At 45.6% G+C, this 21,632-nt stretch overlaps 1 protein-coding gene across 2 annotated transcripts in view; it reads right to left on the bottom strand.

The window, feature by feature from the left end:
- LOC149340136 (synaptic vesicle glycoprotein 2C-like) overlaps positions 1–21,632 on the bottom strand; it is a 188,418-nt gene that overhangs the window by 77,631 nt on the left and 89,155 nt on the right. The window contains exon 3 of one of the 2 annotated variants that reach the window (XM_089548892.1): positions 21,281–21,370. The exons of the other annotated variant lie outside the window; for it this stretch is intronic. The gene's annotated coding sequence lies outside the window, so the exon portion shown is untranslated. The remainder of the gene's footprint in view (positions 1–21,280; positions 21,371–21,632) is intronic. 2 annotated transcript variants of the gene reach the window in all.

The following is a 21,632-nucleotide window of genomic DNA, read 5'->3' as shown; positions in this document are numbered from 1 at the left end:
TCAGCCCCCCATCTGCACGCACCTACCGCGCGCAAAGCAGACACGGGAAAATATATTACCTCCCTGAGCGGCCGTCCTAATAGGATCTCGACGCCCGCTCAAGCGCGCATGAGCGCTCGTGTCCGGCACAGCTGGCGCCGGCGTCCTTGGAAGACAGGGGTGGGAGGGGCTTGGAAGTTCTCATAAGCGCCTGCGCGCGCGAACGCCCGCTGTCTCTCGACGGTCAGCCGCGTGTACCGGGAAGGCCCGAGCCGCGGGTCCAGCGGAGCGCGTTGTCCGGCGCCTTGGGGAAGGGATCGCCGTCGCGTCTCGCTCAGGCGCGCATACCGATGAAGGGTCGGCGACGCGGACGGATGTACGTGACGCTGCCCGCACGTGCGCTTACGACAGCGAGCTTCGAGCGCTGCCTCAAATAGCGAGCTGACGCTGGTACGCGTAAGAGACCATCCAAGCAGTCTGCTTCACAGTGCGGTTCTATGCAGCACTCTGGCAACAGCGCGGTAGTTTCGAATTCATTCGAAACAATCGGGTCTTCTCGAAAGCCTAGAACGATCGCTAGTCTTTTTCGATAGTGAGCAAACAGCAAAAGCAAAACCAGACAGTCAAAAGAACAAGCAATCAAATACTGTTCGAAGAAGGTTAAGCCATGCGGCTGAGAATCTTTCACGTGCCATGAATACAATGTGAGTTATGAAGAACGCTTTGTAGCACTCATTGCAATGAACGCTAGGTTAATTTCAATGTAAAGAAATCTGCATTTTTGCACTCTGCCACCATAACAATGCAGATACAGCGGCTGCGATCAAACCAGCGAAACACTCCCTCAGCAGCGCTTTGACCCCCGCAGGCATCTCTTTCGAAAGGCGCGTCTCTCTCGAAATACGCAGGTCTTTAAATATTGTCGACTCGTTCTCTTTTTTTCAGTTTAAGGCATGACGAAATGGTGTCTGCTTAGCGATACGAACCACTTTGAAAAAGTTCCGCTATCTATACCTACGAGTCGGTTGCGAGTGGAAACACCTCGCGTACATGACTGAAAAGAAGCTCCCTTCAATGCTTCCCCGTCGCATTTGTTTTCGTACGCTTGAATATGGTTGCTAGCTGGTTAGAGATTCATCCATTAGGTCGGCTTTTAAGCTTGCTCTTGCGATAAACATACTCTGTTCTCTGTGTCTCTGTTTCTGCAGGCGGTGCAGCGACCTTCGCTTGAAATGCGTACAAGGAGCACACGGAAGAATGATTTATTTAGAAAGGTTAAAAGAAAAGAGGGTATTTTGTCATACATTGCATTGCGCCGTAGCAGATACGACAAAAAGCTCCTTAAGGCCCATCTCCATGGACACATCGGAGGCGCACCAGCGCAGCGCTTACGCGCCCAGCGCCGCACCGCGACAAGCGTCGAAAAACACATGCAACTCGATGGCCTGTCGCGGCTACCGCGTTCAGCTCGGCTCGGCGAAGCAAACGGCGCGAAGGGCCGTACCGGATACCGAGAGAACTACGTTCTCTGATTGGTTACACCGACCGCAAACCAGCGAGTCACTTCCGGCGCCGGCGCGAGCGAGGCGCGAATATCTGACATGGACAGATATTTGCCAAGCGCCAGCGCCAGCTCGCGTCGGCGCGTCGCGCATGCGCAGTCCGGCTCCGGCGTACGCTGGTACGCGTAGGCGCTGCGCTGGTGCGCCTCGGATGTGTCCATGGAGATGGGCCTTTACATATACTAACATACAACTTTGATAAACGATTCTAAGTTTTGAAACCCCAGGTAATGTATAGTGTAGAGCGTACTAGAGCTAACTCGTGATACCACTGTGCCTTATCACAGCTTTTAGTGCAAATGAGAAAACGCTGTGAGTGAGCTATGCTGCTGCTAATGCTAATGCTTACACGTGATGGGCTGGAACCCGGTGTTTATCAGTGCGTTAAACCTACGCACCATATACTTTACTCGGTTCTGCGACCAATGTGATTATAGTGATGCCTGAGTGGTATTTGACCCCTCAAGAAACATTACGAAATATCGTCCCCAAGAACTAAGCGCGAGTAAGTTTCACAATGCCTTTCACGTTTTCCGATGGTCGACGTGGGATGACCTTTCTTTCACTCCCTCCTGTTTCGATTCTGAGCACTCCAAAAGCATATTGCTTCCGAAGCAGGAACAGCTGCCTCAGATTTGCGCTCTTTTATTCTCACACCGTAAGCGCCAGCTCGCACTTTCGCGCACTCGGGTACGGCATTGGAGTGCGGAACCAGACAGGCGGAATGTAATAACGCCATCGCGATTCCTCACGCGCCCTTCGGAATTGCGGACGTGCTGTCGGGACGAATGCGCTCCTCGCGCCCTCTGGGATCAGTCATAAGCTCGGCTGGCTGTGGGAGAGAGCTGCCGACAAAACTGCACGCTCGAGAGCGCAGGTGAGCGTTTCGTGAGCGGTGGTGCAATTGCGGACAGGCCACCCGTGAGATCTGTGCGAGACTCCGCAGGCGGCTCGGGGTGCAAGTGCAGCTCAGAGCGCTGTTTTGTGGAAGAGCTAAAGAACGGATGACGAAAACCCTGATGTACTACGCTTTTGTGATACACTTTGCTCTAAGGGGTTACAGAGAAGCATGCAGGTAAACCGGCTACGGCTTTTAAAAATTTTTCTTCAAACCGCATGCTGGTACCTTCTGACGTTTTACGCCCAACTTTCTGCATCTGTTTTGTGAAAAATAGCCGTGCTCTTCCTCAGTATGCTGACCTCAATGTGAGACAGTGATAAGGGGTCTGAGAATTAATTCCTGCTAATTGAAGCCTTCAGTTCATGCAATACCTCCATGTAAAATAAATGGTAAACACTGGAAGTGGATTTATTGTAGTTAAACCTTGGAAGCGGATATCTGTTCGATCCCATTAACGCATTTGGTTGCACGAGTTGGTAATCACTTCCTAACTTTCTTTTTGATGTGCACGCTACACTACAATTTACACACACTACTACACAGCGTACAGAATACGAATCAGAATAATACCTGGGGGTCCTGCCACGTTCCCTGTAGTGTTCTGCATAGTGTGTAGTAGCGTACAGTGCAGTGATTGCTAGAAAAAGATGAATTTAGAAATATTTTTTTCGAACATGGTGTTGCAGTAAATGTTTATTTTGCCAGTGTATAATAAGCACTGCACACCGAGCATGGCACGCTCCTGCAGTATGAGGCGGCTCTGAAGTAAAAGTCCCAAGTCATTTGTGTGGTCTTTTTTTCCTACCGCTAGGTATATTCAGCTTTTCCTTTCACCTAACCCAGGCACTACTTCGTGGCCTCCTTAGTGAACCTTTTACTTGACATCGTCCACTCAAGTGATGACTATCAGCAGTGCCTCATCTTCGTACAAAAACCTTCATATTTTTTTTATTCCTATCTAAGTGGGCGCGAAAGCACCTTGCTGCTACTAATGAACCCCCCTACAGGAGTAACGCGTGTACTAAACGCGTAGCCAGCGTAGCCAGCCTCGCCAGCGACTAAAACACACCACCGGGGCGCAAAATCGTTAAGCACGTTTTCTGGCCTAATGGTTCGTCGCCGTCTTAGGCAGCGCGCAAGAAAAACTGACAAAATAGAGAACATAGAAACAGCGAAGCCCAGACATCGCCGCAGTTTATCTTTCGCCCTATGCCCGAAATCCGCATCCATCAAATGTTCACGCCGCCTTCTCTGCGCACTTTTTATTCAGCATGACCTAAAGACCTCTCCCTTCCCCCACCGCCACCCTCTTTGATTCCCTCCTCCCCCGATGCGCCTTCCCTAGTTATCTCTCTCCCTAGGGAATAAAAGGAGAGGCAGCGGTTTGGCGTAGGCGGACCCGACTAGCGCCATCTTGCGACGAGCATAATGGAATGCCCCCTTTATTAAAGGCAGCCACGCACGCCACACACACGGAGCCCGCGCCGCCGCACAGGACGTTCATCAATGCCACGTGGAGCCGGGCCAGAAAAGGAGCCGTGGCCCGTCTGTCTTCATCACCGCGCGGGGGGCCAGTGGCCATCGATCGCGGCCAGTCTGCACCTCTAATGACCGTGCGCTCGGCCGAGGGACGGGGACGGCAAACAGGACGGTCTCACTTTGCTCGCTCGGATTGCTCGCTGCTCAATTGGGTCCCGCTGATAACGAAAGCGTGTGGAGCCACTGACGCCTCCAAATGGTGCGCTGCCGAGAAAACGGCAGATGAATAAGGAGACAACGCCGGCGCTAGATTCGTTGCATGAACCTTTGAAGCGACCTAAGTACCTTTAGTACCCATAGACCAGTCAATATCTGTAACTAGAAAGCGCTGTGTCCACGCACGCACGCACGCACGCACGCACGCACGCACGCACGCACGCACGCACGCACGCACGCACGCACGCACGCACGCACGCACGCACGCACGCACGCACGCACGCACGCACGCACGCACGCAGAAAAGAAATGGATGAAAAGACTATACGACCTTGACAATTAGAGGTAAGACTCGCGCCGCAGAGAGGCAGGACGTTCGTCGACTCGAAACGCGGGAGCACGGATTTGCATAGAAACGTGAACCACACTGAGCCTGAAAGAAATTACGCATTTTGCAATATGGTACCTTTTTTTCTTAAATGCGGAAGAGTTAGTCTGGCTTATTTGTATCACGGGAGAATAATAATGCAGATAAGACGTACAAAATTCAGCTTGCTCAGAACTTCAAGTAAATTGCAAATTTGATGGATGGCGACGTTATCCAATGGTTGGGCTCATTGGATAACACCAGGCATGCCAGTTCTCAGGAAGCGAAAAATCGGGTTTTTAAGTATTGCTGTGATAAAGGTACAAAGAAGTAATACTGAATCTCACTGTAATAGGTGTGCTCGTGGACATTTAAACATACAAATGTATATCTCTAGCTAATTGCAATGCTAGCGAGGAAAGCAGTGATAAACTGTAGTGGAGCTGAGATAAGAAAATAATATAGTTGTCCTGTACTTCTCGAGTAACGATACTACTAATGCTGTACTACTAATACTACTAAGCGCCCGTCCTGTCATGTTCCCTGTGCATTCGTCTTAAAAGTTAGCGCTGCTTAAATTTGAAGAAAAGAAAATGCATAACCAACTAGCCCCGCAACGTGTTTTACGAAGAGATACAATTAGCTCTGGGTAATGCTGTTTGACCTCTTCTTTTCATGAAATGCAGAAATGATGCAACGGGCAATTCTCAATCGGCCATGAGCTACGAGCAGAGGCGCCGCAAACCAGCGAACTGCGTTGGTTTGTGCGTGCCGGAACAATGATTTCAGATGTGGCAGCATTGTGTAGTGCCGATATTGAACAGTGTGATGCATTTCCTGAGTTAAGGTTAGGCGCCTCACTGTGTCAGTGGTTAGTGCGCATATTTAGCTAAGCGCATGTCCTCCGTCTTCTGCAAATATAGGACTATGTTTGGAGATCGGCGCGGATTCCGCAGTACGACAGCGAGTGGAACACGAATCCCAGCGACTTTCGTGGAAAGCACTCACATAATTTAGTGACATTCTTGCGTGTAGAGTAATGGGTGTAGGATCCTGCTTTTCTGATGCCTTCTTCTTGTAGTCGACAGGCTTCCAGACCTGAGTGCACTTAGTGGAGTGGCAGCCACGCGGTTCCTCCCCCGTCCCCCCGTCCCCCCTCCCCCTTCCCAAAAGAAAACTGCTTCCACCACTTGCCAAGAAAATCGATTAAAAGGCAAGGCGCACCTGAATCTACACATAAATGTGCGGTTGCAGCATCGGCAATAGTAAGAGGAAGGTTTGCTCTTGCATTAACTCAGACTCCTTTTTATCTGGTTTTCCTCTGTCTTTCACTCCTTGCCTCTCTGCAATTTGACAGGAGGGCAGAGAACTGAAACCGAGTTCTGCGTGAGCTTTTAGGCTTTTTTTTTTTATCTCGCCATGGCCGATAATGTCGATGTCTGTCCGCCTCATGGAGAACATATAGATTGTCGACATCACTTTTGGGTTAAAAAAAAAACAAAAACAAAGAACACCAAGTATTTTTCATAAACTGAAGTCTGTTGCAAAAATAAGAGACAGGGCAAAAAATTACCACTAGGTGGCTTGTGTTCCAAGAACGAGTTCCGTAGGCGAGCGAAAAATATAAAAAAGTCTATTTTTCTTTTAGAAAGACCAAACTAGGTCCCCGCAAAAACAAACCTTTGCTTAACCTAACTGATGAGGTCAGCTACAATTATCTACAGGCACAAAAACCAGCTAAAAATGTTAGGCTAAAAAGACAGCTACATTTACTGGTGGCCTGAGCCGCGCATCGTGTCATTGAAAAGAACAATGTTCAACCCATGAGCAAGTGCAGATTAATGCAAACCACAAGTTTGAGGCTGAAAACATATGCTGTCAGTAATATAAGCTTTGTTCATTATAAAATAGCGCAAAAAAGACACGGACAAGAGGAAGAGACGGACACACGGGCGCTGACTTAATGCTAGGATTTTATTGCAGAGACACCACCTTATATAATGTGGGCGCGCAATAAAACTGAAAGTAGTGCGGAAGACACAAAATGAGAGGGAGTGAAATAATTAAAGCATACTTGTCGTCAAAGGTTTCACATATTGACAGAAAGATACATCAATTCTTTGTCAGATAAAAGCACTGATGGCGCACTGACACACGTGTCTGTATTGGATGCTATGTTAAACGCCTCAATCATTTGCCTGGTGAGTTTATCTGCGTGCTGAGCTAATATGATGCTGAGCTCTAATTCATCCTCACATTTCTCAGATTCTGGGTGGCATGCGCTGCATGTTTTGCAATGTGCGGTGAGGTGTCCTTTTGAACCCGTTTTCGTATCATTATTGTGCTCGCGCAGCCGGTCATTCAGGCATCTTCCCGTCTGCCCAATGTACTTTTTGCCGCATTTCAATGGAACGGAATAGATGACTTCTTTTTCACATAGAACAAACTGTTTTTGATGTTCAGTTTGGCAAGTTAGGGCTTGGTTGCCACACACTCTTTCATAATCTCAAAAAGATCATGAATCGTACCAAAGTGAAGGTGGTCTTCTCCGCTCCTGAAAAGCTGTTCAAGATATGCACCCTGCACTCGTCAACCCTGCACTCAACAAAGCCCTAACTTGCAAAACTAAACATCAAAAACAGTTTGTTCTATGTGAAAAAGAAGTCATCTATTCCGTTCCATTGAAATGCGGCAAAAAGTACATTGGGCAGACGGGCAGATGCCTGAATGACCGGCTGCGCGAGCACAATAATGATACGAAAACGGATTCAAAAGGACACCTCACCGCACAATGCAAAACATGCAGCGCGTGGCACCCAGAATCTGAGAAATGTGAGGCTGAATTAGAGCACTGCATCATCTTAGCCCAGCACGCAGATAAACTCACCAGGGAAGTGATTGAGGCGTTTAACATAGCACCCAATACAGACACGTGTGTCAGTGCGCCATCAGTGCTTTTATCTGACAAAGAAGTGATGTATCTTTCTGCCAATATGTGAAACTTTTCACGACAAGTATGCTTTGATTATTTCACTCCCTCTCATTTTGTTTCTTTCGCACTACATTCAGTTTTATTGCGCGCCCACATTATATAAGGTGGTGTCTCTGCAATAACATCAGTTGTGAGTCAGCGCCTGTTTGCACGTTTCTTTCTCTTGTACGAGTCTTTTTTGCGCTGTTTTAGAATGAACAACCACCAACTCGCCCAAGCTTTTATCTTATAAGTTTGGTTTCGATGCTTCCGAGGCCTGTAATCATTTTTTACTTTTAGCCGACTGTAACACCTGGCCAGTCTCGAAGGGCGCGAATGTCTTCTCTGCAGCTCGCTTTTCTTCACCGGGTGACCGCAAGATTTACAAACGACATGTCCATGTACATACCTGTACCCCCCCAGAAAAAAAAAAAAAAGTGCACGAGGCTCTCGGGTTTGTAAGTGCTTTTCCTGAAGATTAGCACACATATTGGAAACATTTCCACTCCATGGGAAGAACCTGTTCAACCGCCTGTTTTTTCGCCCGTGGGATGCGCCCGAAAGAATGCGTTTTGTTGCCAGACACGTGAAATTTCGAATGTGTAAGCTGCTGTTGTTTAATGCTCGGGAAAAGACGTGTTCTCTTTTATTGCACTTTGTTTGCCTCGCCGCCTGTTGTGCACCGAAGTGGATAGCGAAAGAATAGGTTGCATTCCTAACGCAGCTTCTGGAATTTTAGACGGCCCGGTTATAAAGAAACCTAACCGCTCCGACAAGAAAGGCGCCATGCTTGAGGCTTCCATTTCCGTTTCTTTGGCACAAATAGGTCCGATGTTTTGCCTTTACTGTGTGTCTCTTAGAAGAGGTATGTTTATCATTTCCATATATTCTTCTCGAAAATAAACAGATCACTAGTTTTCACCGCCGCGGTGGCTCAGTGGTTATGGCGCTCGGCTGCTGACCCGAAAGAGGCTGGTTCGATCCCGGCCGCGGCGGTTGAATTTCTTTGGAGGCGAAATTCTAGAGGCCCGTGTACTGTGCGATGTCAGTGCATGTTAAAGAACCCCAGGTGGTTGAAATTTCCGGAGCCCTTCACTACGGCGTCTCTCACGAGGCCTGAGTCGCTTTGGGACGTTAAACCCCATAAACCAACCAACCATTACTAGTTTCGTTCTGTCAAGGTTAGGATTCCCTAAGAAAAAATGCCGTGGAAAGTAAAGACAATCAGTGCCATGCATTTATCTGTGGAAAAAAAAATCTACACTAAGTTCAAATTTTACTTGAAGAAAACCAAAGTTAACTATGAATATTTAAAATAAAAGACTAGTGCATCAGAGGGAGTACAAAAAGTAGGGCCATACTCTAAAGCACTTCAATAAAGTTTACATCTATACCATGGGCACTATATGTTCATATTCCTCACTGACTTACAGTGCGCAAAGTCTCTTCTTAGTGCACCTGACAAAGGGCAGCAGTTATTTCTCTGAATATTGTTCATATCAGAAGAAAAACGAAAATCCGACTAGTGAGCGCATGCATATGTATGCGCGTTGCCCAAACCGTTTCAGCTGCTTCGAAGCTTCCAAAAAAAGGGCGTTTTAACAAATACTGCCCTCTTGTTTCCTTGTTTCTTCATTTCAATAAAGTGTGCGAAAGACAGACAAAAAAGAGGATAGCACCGTGTCCTGCTTCTTTTTGAATGTCCCGTAAGTCTCACTGTATGCAAGAATGGACCACCATATTTTAACGTCATACTTCAGCGGAGCATACATCTTATTTCTTATTTGGGTGCGGGTTATTCAAAGCTGGAGCAACGTGTCTTCGACGTCAGCAGCCGCGCTAAGTTTAGAAATACTCTCACAGCGTGCGTTATGTAGCCTAAAAAAGCTTATGCTATCTCTTTTCACAAGCAGCACCGGCGCAGGAGAACTTATTCTTGGACTGAGTAAGAGTGGAATTAGCGCGCCGTGTGTGTAACCGTATTATATATCCATTCTGGCGCTTATTAGGCAATTGCATACATTACGAATTCGCAGCTTTTACTCCGAGTGTGCTACTGATAACTGATTTTTTTTTTCTTGAAGGCAAATTAACACTCTTCGTATTGTAACTGGAGTGCTTTTTTGGGCAAATAATTACACTCCCCCAAAAATAACATTGCTCAAAATAGTGAGCCTGTTAGCACGCCCATCTCAATGATGTTCAATTCGGGAGAATTTTCATTTTTTTAGAGAATTTGAGGAGAAAAATTTGGCTAAGAGAGAATTTTTTGTGGAGTTTCAAGAAATTTTAAGAGCCACAGTTGTCTCTCTTTCTGAAAATTGAAGTTTCAAGCTGCTGCCGAGGAAAAAAGGGGGCCTGAAATAGGGGATTTTAGGTCTCATTGCGGGAATTTTCTGTTACAGCACGAAACATCACTGCCTCCGCCAGTTTCATCCAGTATGATTTCCCCCAGAGCAGTAGTATTTCTTTTTGGCATTTCTAGCGTCACGCGTAGCCTCAAACAAAAAAAAAAAAGTGGTGGGGTTTCAACATAGCTAAACCGAGTAGTCGAGCGAAAGCATGCTTAGCCTGGTCAGCTCATGGTTTTGCTTTGCTGGGTCGTCGGCAGGTCTGGCGGCAATATTAGGCACAGGTTAAGCTCTGATCAAGGTTAAGCTGCTCTGATCTGTTCACACCGCAGATGAAATTTGATGCAGACGACGATGTGCAGTGCACAGCGCGAGAGTCTGTTGCAGTTTAACACGAGGCGTGATCAGCTGCGGCGATAGCACAGTGCTCTCGTGCAGTGGCCAGTGAAGCTGATCTCTTCGCATCGCGGCAGGTTAGAAACCCAGTCGCACGGGCTTCTGCATGGCCCATGCATGGGCTGCATGGGCTGTTGCTATGCTAGGTTTTGCCAAGGTCACCTTTAAGGTCAAGCTTCACACAAACTAGGCGAGCCAGCTAGGCCTAACGAAATAGTGCTTTCGCACCAATTACGTGATGCCGCGCTCGCTCCAGTACTCTTTAGGCAAACCCTGCTGTTTGGATGTTGCAACTTTCAACAACTGTGGCACTTAGTACGAAATGTACGTGCCTGAAAAAAATAACTTAGTGCTTTGCACGGCGAGCATCACTAATTGATTTCCTTCATATTTGTATAGACTGCTTTGGCGGGAAGATATGCTTTCGAACGAACGGTGTGCGAATATTCTAAATTTTAGAATATATGATGAATATCCCCTTATTCATTCGCTGAATGAATTGTATAGTGCGTGTTCAAAATTATTCGAAACGAATCGCATCCGTGTTGAAGTGTGTGGAATAGTTTTCGAATAATTTGAAACGACTGTTTCAGAAACAGGACCCACTCCTAGCCACACAGCATTCTGCCGCTATTGGTCCATGTGAGAAGGACGGTTCGCCTTCAAGACAGGGTGGTGAGACTGGATTAAGCCATGTTTATCAAAACCTGCCGTCATGTACGTTATCGGAGGTGGCGAGTCAAACTCGTTCTCCTCACCAACTGGGAGGCGGCGCTAGTTTGTTCGTTGCGTCATAAGTGCGAACATTAATCTTACAATGCGTATGAGATGATGATCATCGAAGTAATGCAATGACTTTTTTGTTACACGTCCACTAGTGGAGGTAAGTGTTGCGTTATTGGATGGCTAGAACTCTAACTGAATGATTTATTGCATCGCAGCTAGCAGCTTGCTGTCTCGCATGAATATTCGCTTTGTACGGGCACTTGCACAAGTAGAGAATACTCACACAAATATTTGACTCATGTTCGATTCGTTTATCTTTTCACTAATCGATTCGTCCTTAATTAGGTAGTAGAGTTAGTCTATTTCTATTCGTTCCGGTTTGAAAAAAATATTCTTCGCACACCTCTATTTCGAACAATAGTGGCGAACGCACCTCACGTCGATTTCTTTTTGAAGCTGAAATCATGAGAAAAAAGTGCGAGAAAGGTGTTTGAGAAGAAAGCTGACTTTTTCAGGTATAGCCGAAGAAAAATCGATGCCAGAGAGAAACAGTTGCCAATAACTTGATCAGCTGCAACAATTATTTTTCTTAAATACAGAAGACACGTTTGTAGGCGACTTGTACTACAAAAAAAAGGTGGACGTACCAAAACTAGACGCTTTCAGGAACCAGCCGAACTTCGGCATGCGCTGTCCTGTCACCGGGAACCGCCTGCTCAGTCTGCGTGCGCACTCGAAAGGCGCTTTAAGCGGAGTGAAGGCAAGTGGTTCCAGGATTACAACGTCTCAACATTTTTTTCTAAATATGACGTTCGTAACCTGTGAAAGGACACAAAATTTGAGTCAAGTAGATACAATGCGTGGCCTATTCCCAATCAGTCGATAAATACCGGAGGTTACGTGATAACCTCTATCTACTGTCAATCCTACACCAACATCTATCCTACGCCAATGACTTTTGTCAACTTTCTTCCCCCATTGAATCGTTCGTGAGCGGCCTAAAACATCACGGGGGTCCAATAAGCAGCATACAAATAAGCCTACTTCGAGGCTATTACATACTACAAGCGCGTACAATAAAAGGCCGTGTTTCCTTATAGGAGTTCGTAATTATTACTTTTTTTTTGTTGCAAGCAGAAAAGAATATGGCCAATTTATTTCTAAACTGGAAAGTCTTCTTGCTTTTAGGCTGTCGCTCACTGCCCAGCAAGTTAACGCACTTTCCCACGCCTACTCGGCCCTACAACCCAAAGTTTTTCTTAGTTTCTATGAATTCACGCAGCAACGCACTTGACTGTCCTTCTGTTCCGAGCGACAAGCTCTACAGCAGTCTTCGCTCTGCAGCTGTCAGAGGCACTCCAAATGCCTCGGGGACATGGAAGGAAAATGAAAAGAACGAAAACACCAATGAAGAAACGAACAAGAGCTCGCAGGCGCGCCTTTTCTGTGTCCGTGGGCGTTGCGTGAAGAGCCTTTGATTTTATGTCGGCTTGGACGAAAGGCTTAGCACTTCCCAAAATAGCGCCCACGTCCGAACGAGCTGTGGCATTTTCTCGGCTTTGTGCACACACTGGACAGACCGATGCGGGGGCTGCCATATGCACGGTACAGTTATACGCTGGTGGAGCTTTCCTTTATTATTTTTTTTTTTTTGCACAGCAAGGGGGCTGTGTGTGGAAAAAACTCTTTGCTCGCCAACAAGCGCCACGAGAAAAGTAAGCTTATCGACAGACTATTATTCAGTGCACTTCGCGATATTTGCATAGGGCTCTGCCGGTTCTGTGGCGGCCGAGACGCGCTTGAACGTTCGTTGCGGTGGATTAAGACCAGTGAAGACTTACGTAACAAGACGAGCAGGTGCACAAAACGAAGCCAACTGTACACGAATAAGAGAACATTAGCTCATATCTTTTGAGCTTTTGCTTGCGCGTATACTCGAGACGAACTAGATCGCAAGGCAGCTCTTTTGAATGGTAGGTACAGAAGGAAAGCAGCGTGATTTAAAGGCTGTCTTTGTTAGCAATCCCTTCATACTGATTAGGGCCCGCAAAAGCTGTTTTAGTATGCAAAGGAAGAATAGCGGGGCGTCTTTGATGGTTTCTAGCCTCGTCCATATTTGGATCGAATTTTCGTAGCATTGGAATCAACAGCAGAAAACGAGGCTGCATGGTGTAGCTTATCCTATTTTCGTGCTTCGATTTAAGGTACGGTCAAAAAGTTCTTTATTATGAGATTTGTGCCCGGGTTAAAGGGCCCCTAGTGGACGAAACTACACGGAGTCTTTCAATATAGCGCACGTCATACCACAAGCGTAATTTGAGCACGTGAAAATTGATCGCCTTCTAATCAAGCACAGCCACTGTGTGTTCTTAACGTGTCTCTAAAGTCATGTAATAAAAGTAAAAACGCAACGCCGGTTATGTAGAGCAGAAGCAGACTTAATTATCGCGTACATTTTAGTGCTAGCCGCCGCGGTGGCTGAGTGGTTATGGTGCTCGGCTGCTGAACCGATAGACGCGGGATCGATCTCGGCTGCTGCAGTCGCATTTAGATGGAGGCGAAATGCCGGAGGCCTCTGTACTGTGCGATCTCAGTGCAAGTTAAAGAACTCTAGTTGGTAGAAATTATCCGGAGCCCTCTGCTATGGCGTCCCTCGAAGACTGAGTCGCTTTGGGACACAAAACTTCGAAAAAAAAAAAAACATTTTAGTGTCGCGCTCACTTAATCTTGCGTACAAGGGCAAGGCAGCGTTTGAAAGCCATAATCTTGACAACGATATAAGAGAACATCCCCTCTGGAAAAAGTGCGTTCGACAATAAGGTTTTATGAGGGCACTTCACACTGCTATACAACTTAATTGTAGATTACCCCATTCACATCAAAGCAGGGATTGATCCCTAACACCATACTTATTGCTTAACTAACCCTTCAGCTTCCAGATCCAAGCTGTACTCGTAACAGGACGTTGTCATAATATCGCCAAAAACTACAGCGCATCCGTCGAGCCTGATGCTATTTTCTTGTATTGTCAAAGGCGGAGTAGATTCGTCCACCGGTTTCTCTTTTTAACACTAGAGCGCAAGAGAAGATTCAGAAAAAAAAGATAGTGTGTTGGCCTTTGGCACTCATTGAGCTTGGTGATCTCGATTTAAGCTTCAATGACGGTGGCGGCAACGTCCCTCGACAAAGAGCTATTTTTTGAAGCAATTCAACAGTGGCGACGATGAATGCATCGAATTTGTGTCCGAGAGTGAGTGTGACATAGCTGATAAATTCGTAACGGGCTCCGGCGACTACCAGAGTGACGAAGTGCTCGTGCGGAACAACGCGTAAACACTGAAAACCCGCCGCCTATATACCTACGTTTTTTTCGTTTTGTTCACTGCCTGGGAATCATATCCTTTCGGACAACTGAGAGAAAGGCCACGCAAAGAAACGTGCGCGTGGTGCGATGGCTCCCAAATGGGACTCTCTGCAAAATCTTGCTTCGAAATATAAACGTGTAAGTTGGCATACCTATATAACTTTTCCTTAGAAAATTTTCCTTTAATAGCAAGCACGAACACACCAAACGGTATATTTTCAGAATCAACCCGAAAAAAAAACAGATATGAGCAAATAAAAAATCCGAAAAATTTGGGCACATTTTCAAAGAAAATAACTTGTGAGTTAAAGGGTTAAAAACATTTGTTTTCTGAACAACCAGCCAATTGCAATTTACACATTAGTTTGAATGTTCGGAGTGCGAAACAACTAACATGACTCATAATCATCATCAGCCTGACTACGCCCACTGCCAGGCAAAGGCCTCTCCCATGTGTCTCCAATTAACCCTGTAACATGGGCACCATATAGATATTTAAAAAGAGGAATTAGTAGCGAGAAGGCAAACATGTAGTGTCCATAACATAGGCCTACGCGTATCGCGCTTATACAGTATTTCTCAACACCCAGATTCGCAGTTCCCGCCTTTTGTGTTACACGTCCCACGCGTGCCTCTCATACATTCAGACACTGCGTCATGCTTGCCGTCTTCTCCTCGTTAATGACGGCCATTAGTCCCGCGTCCACAGCCTTCACCGCCGCGTTATCCCGCACGCGGAGGCCCCAACGTTGCACTCAGTGAGGCGGAGAGATTTGGAGCAAACAGAGATTTCCGCCAGCGCCCCGCTTTTTTTTTTTTGTGCGTCGTCTTTGTGGATGTCTGGCGCGTTCTTAATTCGTTCCGTGCCCCGACTGCTAATTAAGTGCCGCGCACAATGCCGCGCGTGTTTGCTGTGGAGTCCCGCTGATTGCCAGCATCGCCCCCTTCTCCACATTCCCGGCCCGAGGCTAAATCATGCTAATCATACATTCTAAACAGCACACTGAGCCTACGCAACGCCAACAAACTTCCTCCGCTTGTTTTTTTACGTGCTTGCTTTTTCTTATGTTGTTTTTTTTTTGCTCTACACCACATGGTAATGGAAGCACCGAAAAGCTGGCGACTACACGGCCATGGTAAGCGCGTAAGCCCAACGAGGCGGTGAAGAGCTTAGGCATCGTTAATGTTGCATCACGAATCCTGATCTGCGATGTACACACGCAGAAGCCGCCTTCTGCGCACAAGTTCAAAGTGATAACACCGCACGTACTATGGCGCAAGCTCTGTATCAAGCATGGGTGTGCTACACTGACACATGACAGAAATTAATGGCGTTCTCTCTGCTGCTTTGATTACGGATGCGGGCGTGAAATTTTGTGAGGTTGATGATAGTGCTTGGCACTAGGCTTACGTAATTTAAGCTAATACTCCCTTACCTGTCAGTGCTCGCGCTAAAGCTCACTCTGCAAGCTCGGTTTAGTGTAAGGATTCGCAACTATAATATACAAAGGCTAAAAAAAAACTATTTAAGTGCTTCGGTTCGCTTAATGATCCCCAGAAAAATGGCACTTCATCCTGACGTCTTGATCTTAAAGGGAGAAGAATCTATTCCTCAGAAGGCAGTCCCAGCATCCCTGTGTGAACGAATCTGTTTCCTGAGTGTCATATCATTTTTATTCTACAGCAGCGCAGAAACTAAGGTATGCACGCGCAGAGTTTAACATCCACATTGATTTAAGGCTAGACAGCGATTTGCTTTTTGTTTTCACTTTGATGCGCCATGGACGCTTGAGTGTTCTTCTCAAGTAATCACAGCACTGAAATGAGTGATGTTTTCGTGTATTCCAAAAATGAGTTCGCTATGCATTGCTTCACTGTACCTGTTCATGTGGATAAAATGAAAAGCTTATTCAGTCGACTTGAGAACTGTACACAACGCGTAATTAAAAGCATAAAGGTAATTCAATGTAAATAATAGAATAATAATAATAAATAATAAAATAAAGGTACAATTGATTTCCGCAGCACATTCGGCAGCGAATCAAGCGGGAAAGCAGACGACTGGAAAGCCACGCCGCGCCGACGACCGCGGGTCCGGGGCGCGAAGCACAGTTTTGAAGCGTCAGACAAACCGCCCACGGTTTGAGCGCCAAATCCTATCGCTATATGCACATGTATCCACCTTAATTGTTATTGGCAACAAATTAGAGAGATGTTAGGTCTCTAAAATTAGAACTAACAGCGCAAGCGTTTTGCGCGCAGTGGTGGTTTTATTTTAGCCAGAAAAAATTTGCGTGAAATGCCGCTGGCACATAAGGGCCGCACACCGTCATAATCTCGAAGAAATAAAAAAAAGCGTGGCCCTTACACGAGTGTACACGGTATTCAGGGAGGATACTTTATAAAAGCTGTTTATTTGCTTTGCTGAAGTTATGGACCCTAAACTTAGCGATACTTTTTGTCATTTATGACACTTCGAGCAATTGCAAGCCAGAATTGTGCTTCTTCAATCACCAACCTGTAAAACGTAACGAAGCGGTATTAAAGTAAAAATGCAGATTAGCTCAGAATATTTCGCTCGACAGCATGAAGCCGTTTCTAAACATTTCGATAGGTGAGGTGGAGGCAGGTTGCTTGCTCAAATGCTAGTTAAACACTCTCGACCTCTACAAGTTTTATACACCCCCAACACAGTTCTCTCTAGTGAAAAAAAAAAAAAGGAAAATAATTACTCAGCTTTCCCCATCCCCACATAAACTTCAGATTAAAAGCACCGCCACAACTCCATGGTGCAAATTCCTCTGAAGCTTTCCAGTACAGAATGCCTCACAGTCCAAAGTATTGGTTGGGCACTTATAAATCAACGGAAAAAAATACTAACCAAGCCATTGAGTACTCTAAGCTGTTCCAAAAAGTTTCTGCTGGCAGAACTAATATGAATAAAACTGGACAAAAAGCTTTCGAAAATAAGAAACTCAAGAAGCATCCACATGAGCGCGTTCTTTCGGTTACCAACAAGAGCAGTTCAGGTTTCACACATATTTTAATCTAATGTAAGTTCAGCCGACGTCCAAGGGCCAAGCCTCACTGGTTATAGAAACTGCACTTGTGAAGTAGCAGTCCCGACTATTGCTTCACCAAGGCAGTTGTTATACCATGGGAGAGAGAGGTAGATAGAGAAGAAAGGTAGATAAGGGAAAGTAGTGAGCTATCATGTTTTGTATACTATACTTCACACTGAAGAAGATAATGGGATTTTAAGAACAAGAGAGAGAGAGAGAGAAATCCGAGTTAACCGTGTTCATGGATGCTATACGAAAAGAACCAAACAGGAACTGTAACTAATAACACGGCGTCTGGAAAATTCCTGCTGTGAACAGTGATTTCAGTAACAATGCAATATTATCCTAATATAGTTTGCCGGCCTCTGATGATCGAAGTTACGCAAACGTTAAGGCTAGAAGCTCAGTTCATGCGCCGCGTTAAATAAGAAGCGCGTTATACAACGCTATGATAAGTACTGTCTATTTCTTTTAGGCGACCATGTTTTCATGTTCGACGCAACGTGCGTGTATACATTACGCAACATGTTATACGTACAGAAATAATAGCAGGCCGAGGAAGACCCTTTCTCTGTATCCTAACCAGTAACGCAGCAGAAAAATAGCCGCAAAATGAAAAATACAAACGTCAGTCTTTAGAAACTGCAGCTAAGTTTGCCGCAGGTCAGAACAGTATTTATTAGTGGTGTTCCCTCTCACGGTTGCCATCCACATTTTTTAGTGAATAAGCAGCACTCAGTGAAAGTCTGTGGCCTCCCCAGCACTAAATTCTTCTGAAGAAAAAAAAATACAAGAAGAGGTCTACTGGCAGTTGATTGAATGTTTGATTTACAATTTGAAAGATTTTGCAAGCGACGTTGACTAAAGTTTTGACTTCATCATGACAAGTACCGCCTTAACGCAGCTGCTAGCAGAGGAGGAAAAAAATAGCAACGATGAGAGAGAGTCGCCTTTTATTTATGAGCGCTGGCCAAGCGATTGCTGACTAAGATAAATTAGTCTTTTAGCTGCGCTGACGATAGCCAGACACTCCCAGAGAAAGGTTAAGGGGAAAGAGATGCGGTAGGTGTACATGGCGACAGGACTACAGAAAGGAGAGTATTCTGCAAACGCAGAAGAAGCAAGACATTGGGACACTAGAGTCGGAAAAGGAAGAACCAGACAGGGCGCGAACATACAGTATTCATGCACTCAGATTAGCATCACGTACGTGAATTTGATGAAGCAGTTAACTGTTGGCTGTGAAGACCAACATTCCTATAAAACTAAAAAATAAACAATTAGAGTTTTTTTCTCTCTGCGAGCTGAAGTAAGATATTACCGTAAAGTTCAGAATATCTGTGGAAAGAACCGCTAATGAGATTGCCGCACTTCCGATCGCAAGTTAGGGGCTGACTGCTTTTCAAGCCACTTTAACGGAGAGCTCAGGTGCGCGCAGATGCCGTCTCTAATACTAAGCACGGGCCGTTCCAGCCTATAAGACTGCTTGCCTACGCCATGCGCGCACTTGTCACTAAATCCGGCAAAAAGAGCCACGGTAGCAAAACTGTGTGCTAAATGCGCCGGTCTCCTCGGCTGTGCGACGGAAGGCAGGGAACGCGAACATTTATTCGCTACGTTATGGCAGGCGCAAACTCGGTGGAACAGTTCGCACCGCTGGCGCAGATTCTATTAGCATAATCGCGGCGGATGCACGCCCGCTCCTGTGGTTGGCGATAAGCTCTTAGTGCCGAGAGAGAGAGAGAACGCGAGAGCCTAGCCTCCACCTCAGTGCTCGCTTGATGCTCGGGCCCGGTTGGTCCTGATTCCGGTTAGCCGGCTACGCACTGATGCGTTCTAAATGAACTCAGCAGCACGCCTGATTGCACTGCACTCCGGAGGCCTGCTTTAGGTAAACAAACAAATAAGCCGGACGCGGTGGGTAACACACTTCTAGAATTGCTTTTGGAGACTCGAGCAAAACAAATTGCGCAGAACCACATTAGGCATCAGTGGCGAACTGGAAAAGAAGTCTCAAGGTCAGAAAATTGAAGGAATAATTACCACCTCACTGCTTTATAGAAAAGTGTTTCAAAGAGACAGATCTTGTGCCCTTCACGCCTAAGATAGCATACGTGTTAATAGCTGCCTTGACACCACAGCAGAAGAGAGAAGAAATATACAGCCCAAAACTGCCAAGGTTTTGTGACCAGTGTGTGTTGGTGTCCCATCGAATGCTCGAATAGCTGATTACTCGTTTCTATTTCATACCCTTCAACTTAATTACGTTCCCGTGATATGACCAATAACGCACCCGTCCAAACGAGCCAGCGCTCAAGGAAGCTACATGTTACAAGTAAGCGAACTTCATCATTGGATTATCTTTTCCTTGCACTCTTCAGCCAAAATTGAATACACCACCCGCACACGTCTGTCTGCTGAACGGAAGGGTAAAAAGCACAGTGTAAACAATGCTCACACCTCGTATCAATCTGCTGGCATTTTAGCCATATTTAGTTTTATGTTGGCTTTGCCGTTAATACACTGTGACTGAGAAAAAGCACGCTTTACAGGCGCCAAGACAGAGGTTTTGGAGACGAATCTAACGAGTCGGGAGGATCTAACAGTCGGCCGAAAGCAAGCCCACAACAGATGTGCCCAATTATAACGATCATCATAATCACAATCATAATCATCATAACTAGTGGGAGCTCAACGAAGCGCTGCTCGTTACATTTCACTGTTCTTCGTTTTGAAAAAACAAACCAGTGGAAAATTTTTAAAATTATCCTGGACGGAGGTTAGGTGCTGAAAGAATCATGACAACATTAGACGACAGCTCGTCAACTTTCGGTGACAGGTAGAAGATAGGTCGCCGAGCACAGTTACACAATATTTATAGCCATTAAGTTCATTAGAGCGTGTCAACTTCTTCCGGGCCTCAAACTTAAATAAGGTACGGCTGTTATAAATATTTTCGAACTGTTTACATATATGCGAATTGGGAGTTTCAGAAAATTTCGCATTTTGACAGCACCAAGATATTCCACAGAACGTACCTACCCTGTATTATTAAAATGTCCGTTTTTTTTTGTCAAGAAAGATAACCGTGAGTATAGTATGCGTAAGACAGCTATAAACGTCTTACTGATTTCTAAGCGAAATAAGCCTTATTTTGGACGTATTTTGAATTGTTAGTGCTGTAAAACCAAGCTGTAACTTTGGTTCCGTCGGTTTGCAAAAACCTATAGCTGCACGTTTATTTACTACTGAAAGTAACATAGCGGTGTAATTTGCTTACTGAAACAAGCGACAATCTTAACAGGGAGTATGAGTCGCGGACATACACTTTAAGTAACAGCCGAGACAGCAGCGAACACTGAAAATCCGCGCGGGTAAATAGAACCTCGAAATCCAACCACTGGGAGAATCTGGCTCAAAATTTTTACGATGATCAGAATTAAATACCTTAGAGACATCTATTCACCCTCAGGACACCATGTTTTAGTGAAAAGCTCCGTGCGGCTAGTAAGAAAAGTCCTATAGAAGTATATATTTACTTCAGCCACCAGTACGTCAATGGCGTGGCACATTTAAGACACGGCGCTTAATCAACCAGCTATTTATAAGATTTATTAGTGTGCAAACAAACTGCTCAATGACACGCGTAGTACTGGAAATTATAGAGATTTGCCTACGACACACTGGCAAGTAGGCATTTCTACAAAGAACAACCAACCCTTTCTCGAGCGCAAGAGGCAACACTTCGTTTTTCCGGAACACTTTTGAATAGAAATAAAAGAAGTTTGTTGGTTGTGACGGAATAGAATGCTGTCTACATTCGGATATCTGAGCTTGAGACTGAAAAAAATCACAGCGCACAGTCAGCTTAATCAATTAAAGGTATGTGGAGTTGTTAGAACTAACGGTGGGCTTGAACAGGGGCGGTCCCGCCGGCTAATCATCAACGTTGTAAAAGTGCGTGTTATGGGAGAACAAGGTCTTGTCGGCAGATTTCTGAAATGAGAAGAACAGTGCTTTTGGCATAGAGCAAATGATTATTTATGGTACAAGGTTTGTCATACGAATTATAGAGCTTGATAAAATTTACTCGAAAACAACTTTCATTTCTCTTAAACGAATAGTATATGCTGCAAAGCCCATTGTAACTGTGACTGATGAAAACCAAGGACAAGAATTAAACTTGCTTAAATCGGGCTGCCATCTTATGTGCTGCAATGTAATATCACTAAACAAAAACGTCAGTTTTTTAAAAAAG

Source organism: Amblyomma mixtum, chromosome 6 (assembly GCF_055824585.1).
Source record: "Amblyomma mixtum isolate Tamu chromosome 6, ASM5582458v1, whole genome shotgun sequence".
NCBI lineage: Eukaryota > Metazoa > Arthropoda > Arachnida > Ixodida > Ixodidae > Amblyomma > Amblyomma mixtum.
Note: the sequence above shows the minus strand (reverse complement) of the source record. Positions and strands in the feature narration are given on the sequence as shown.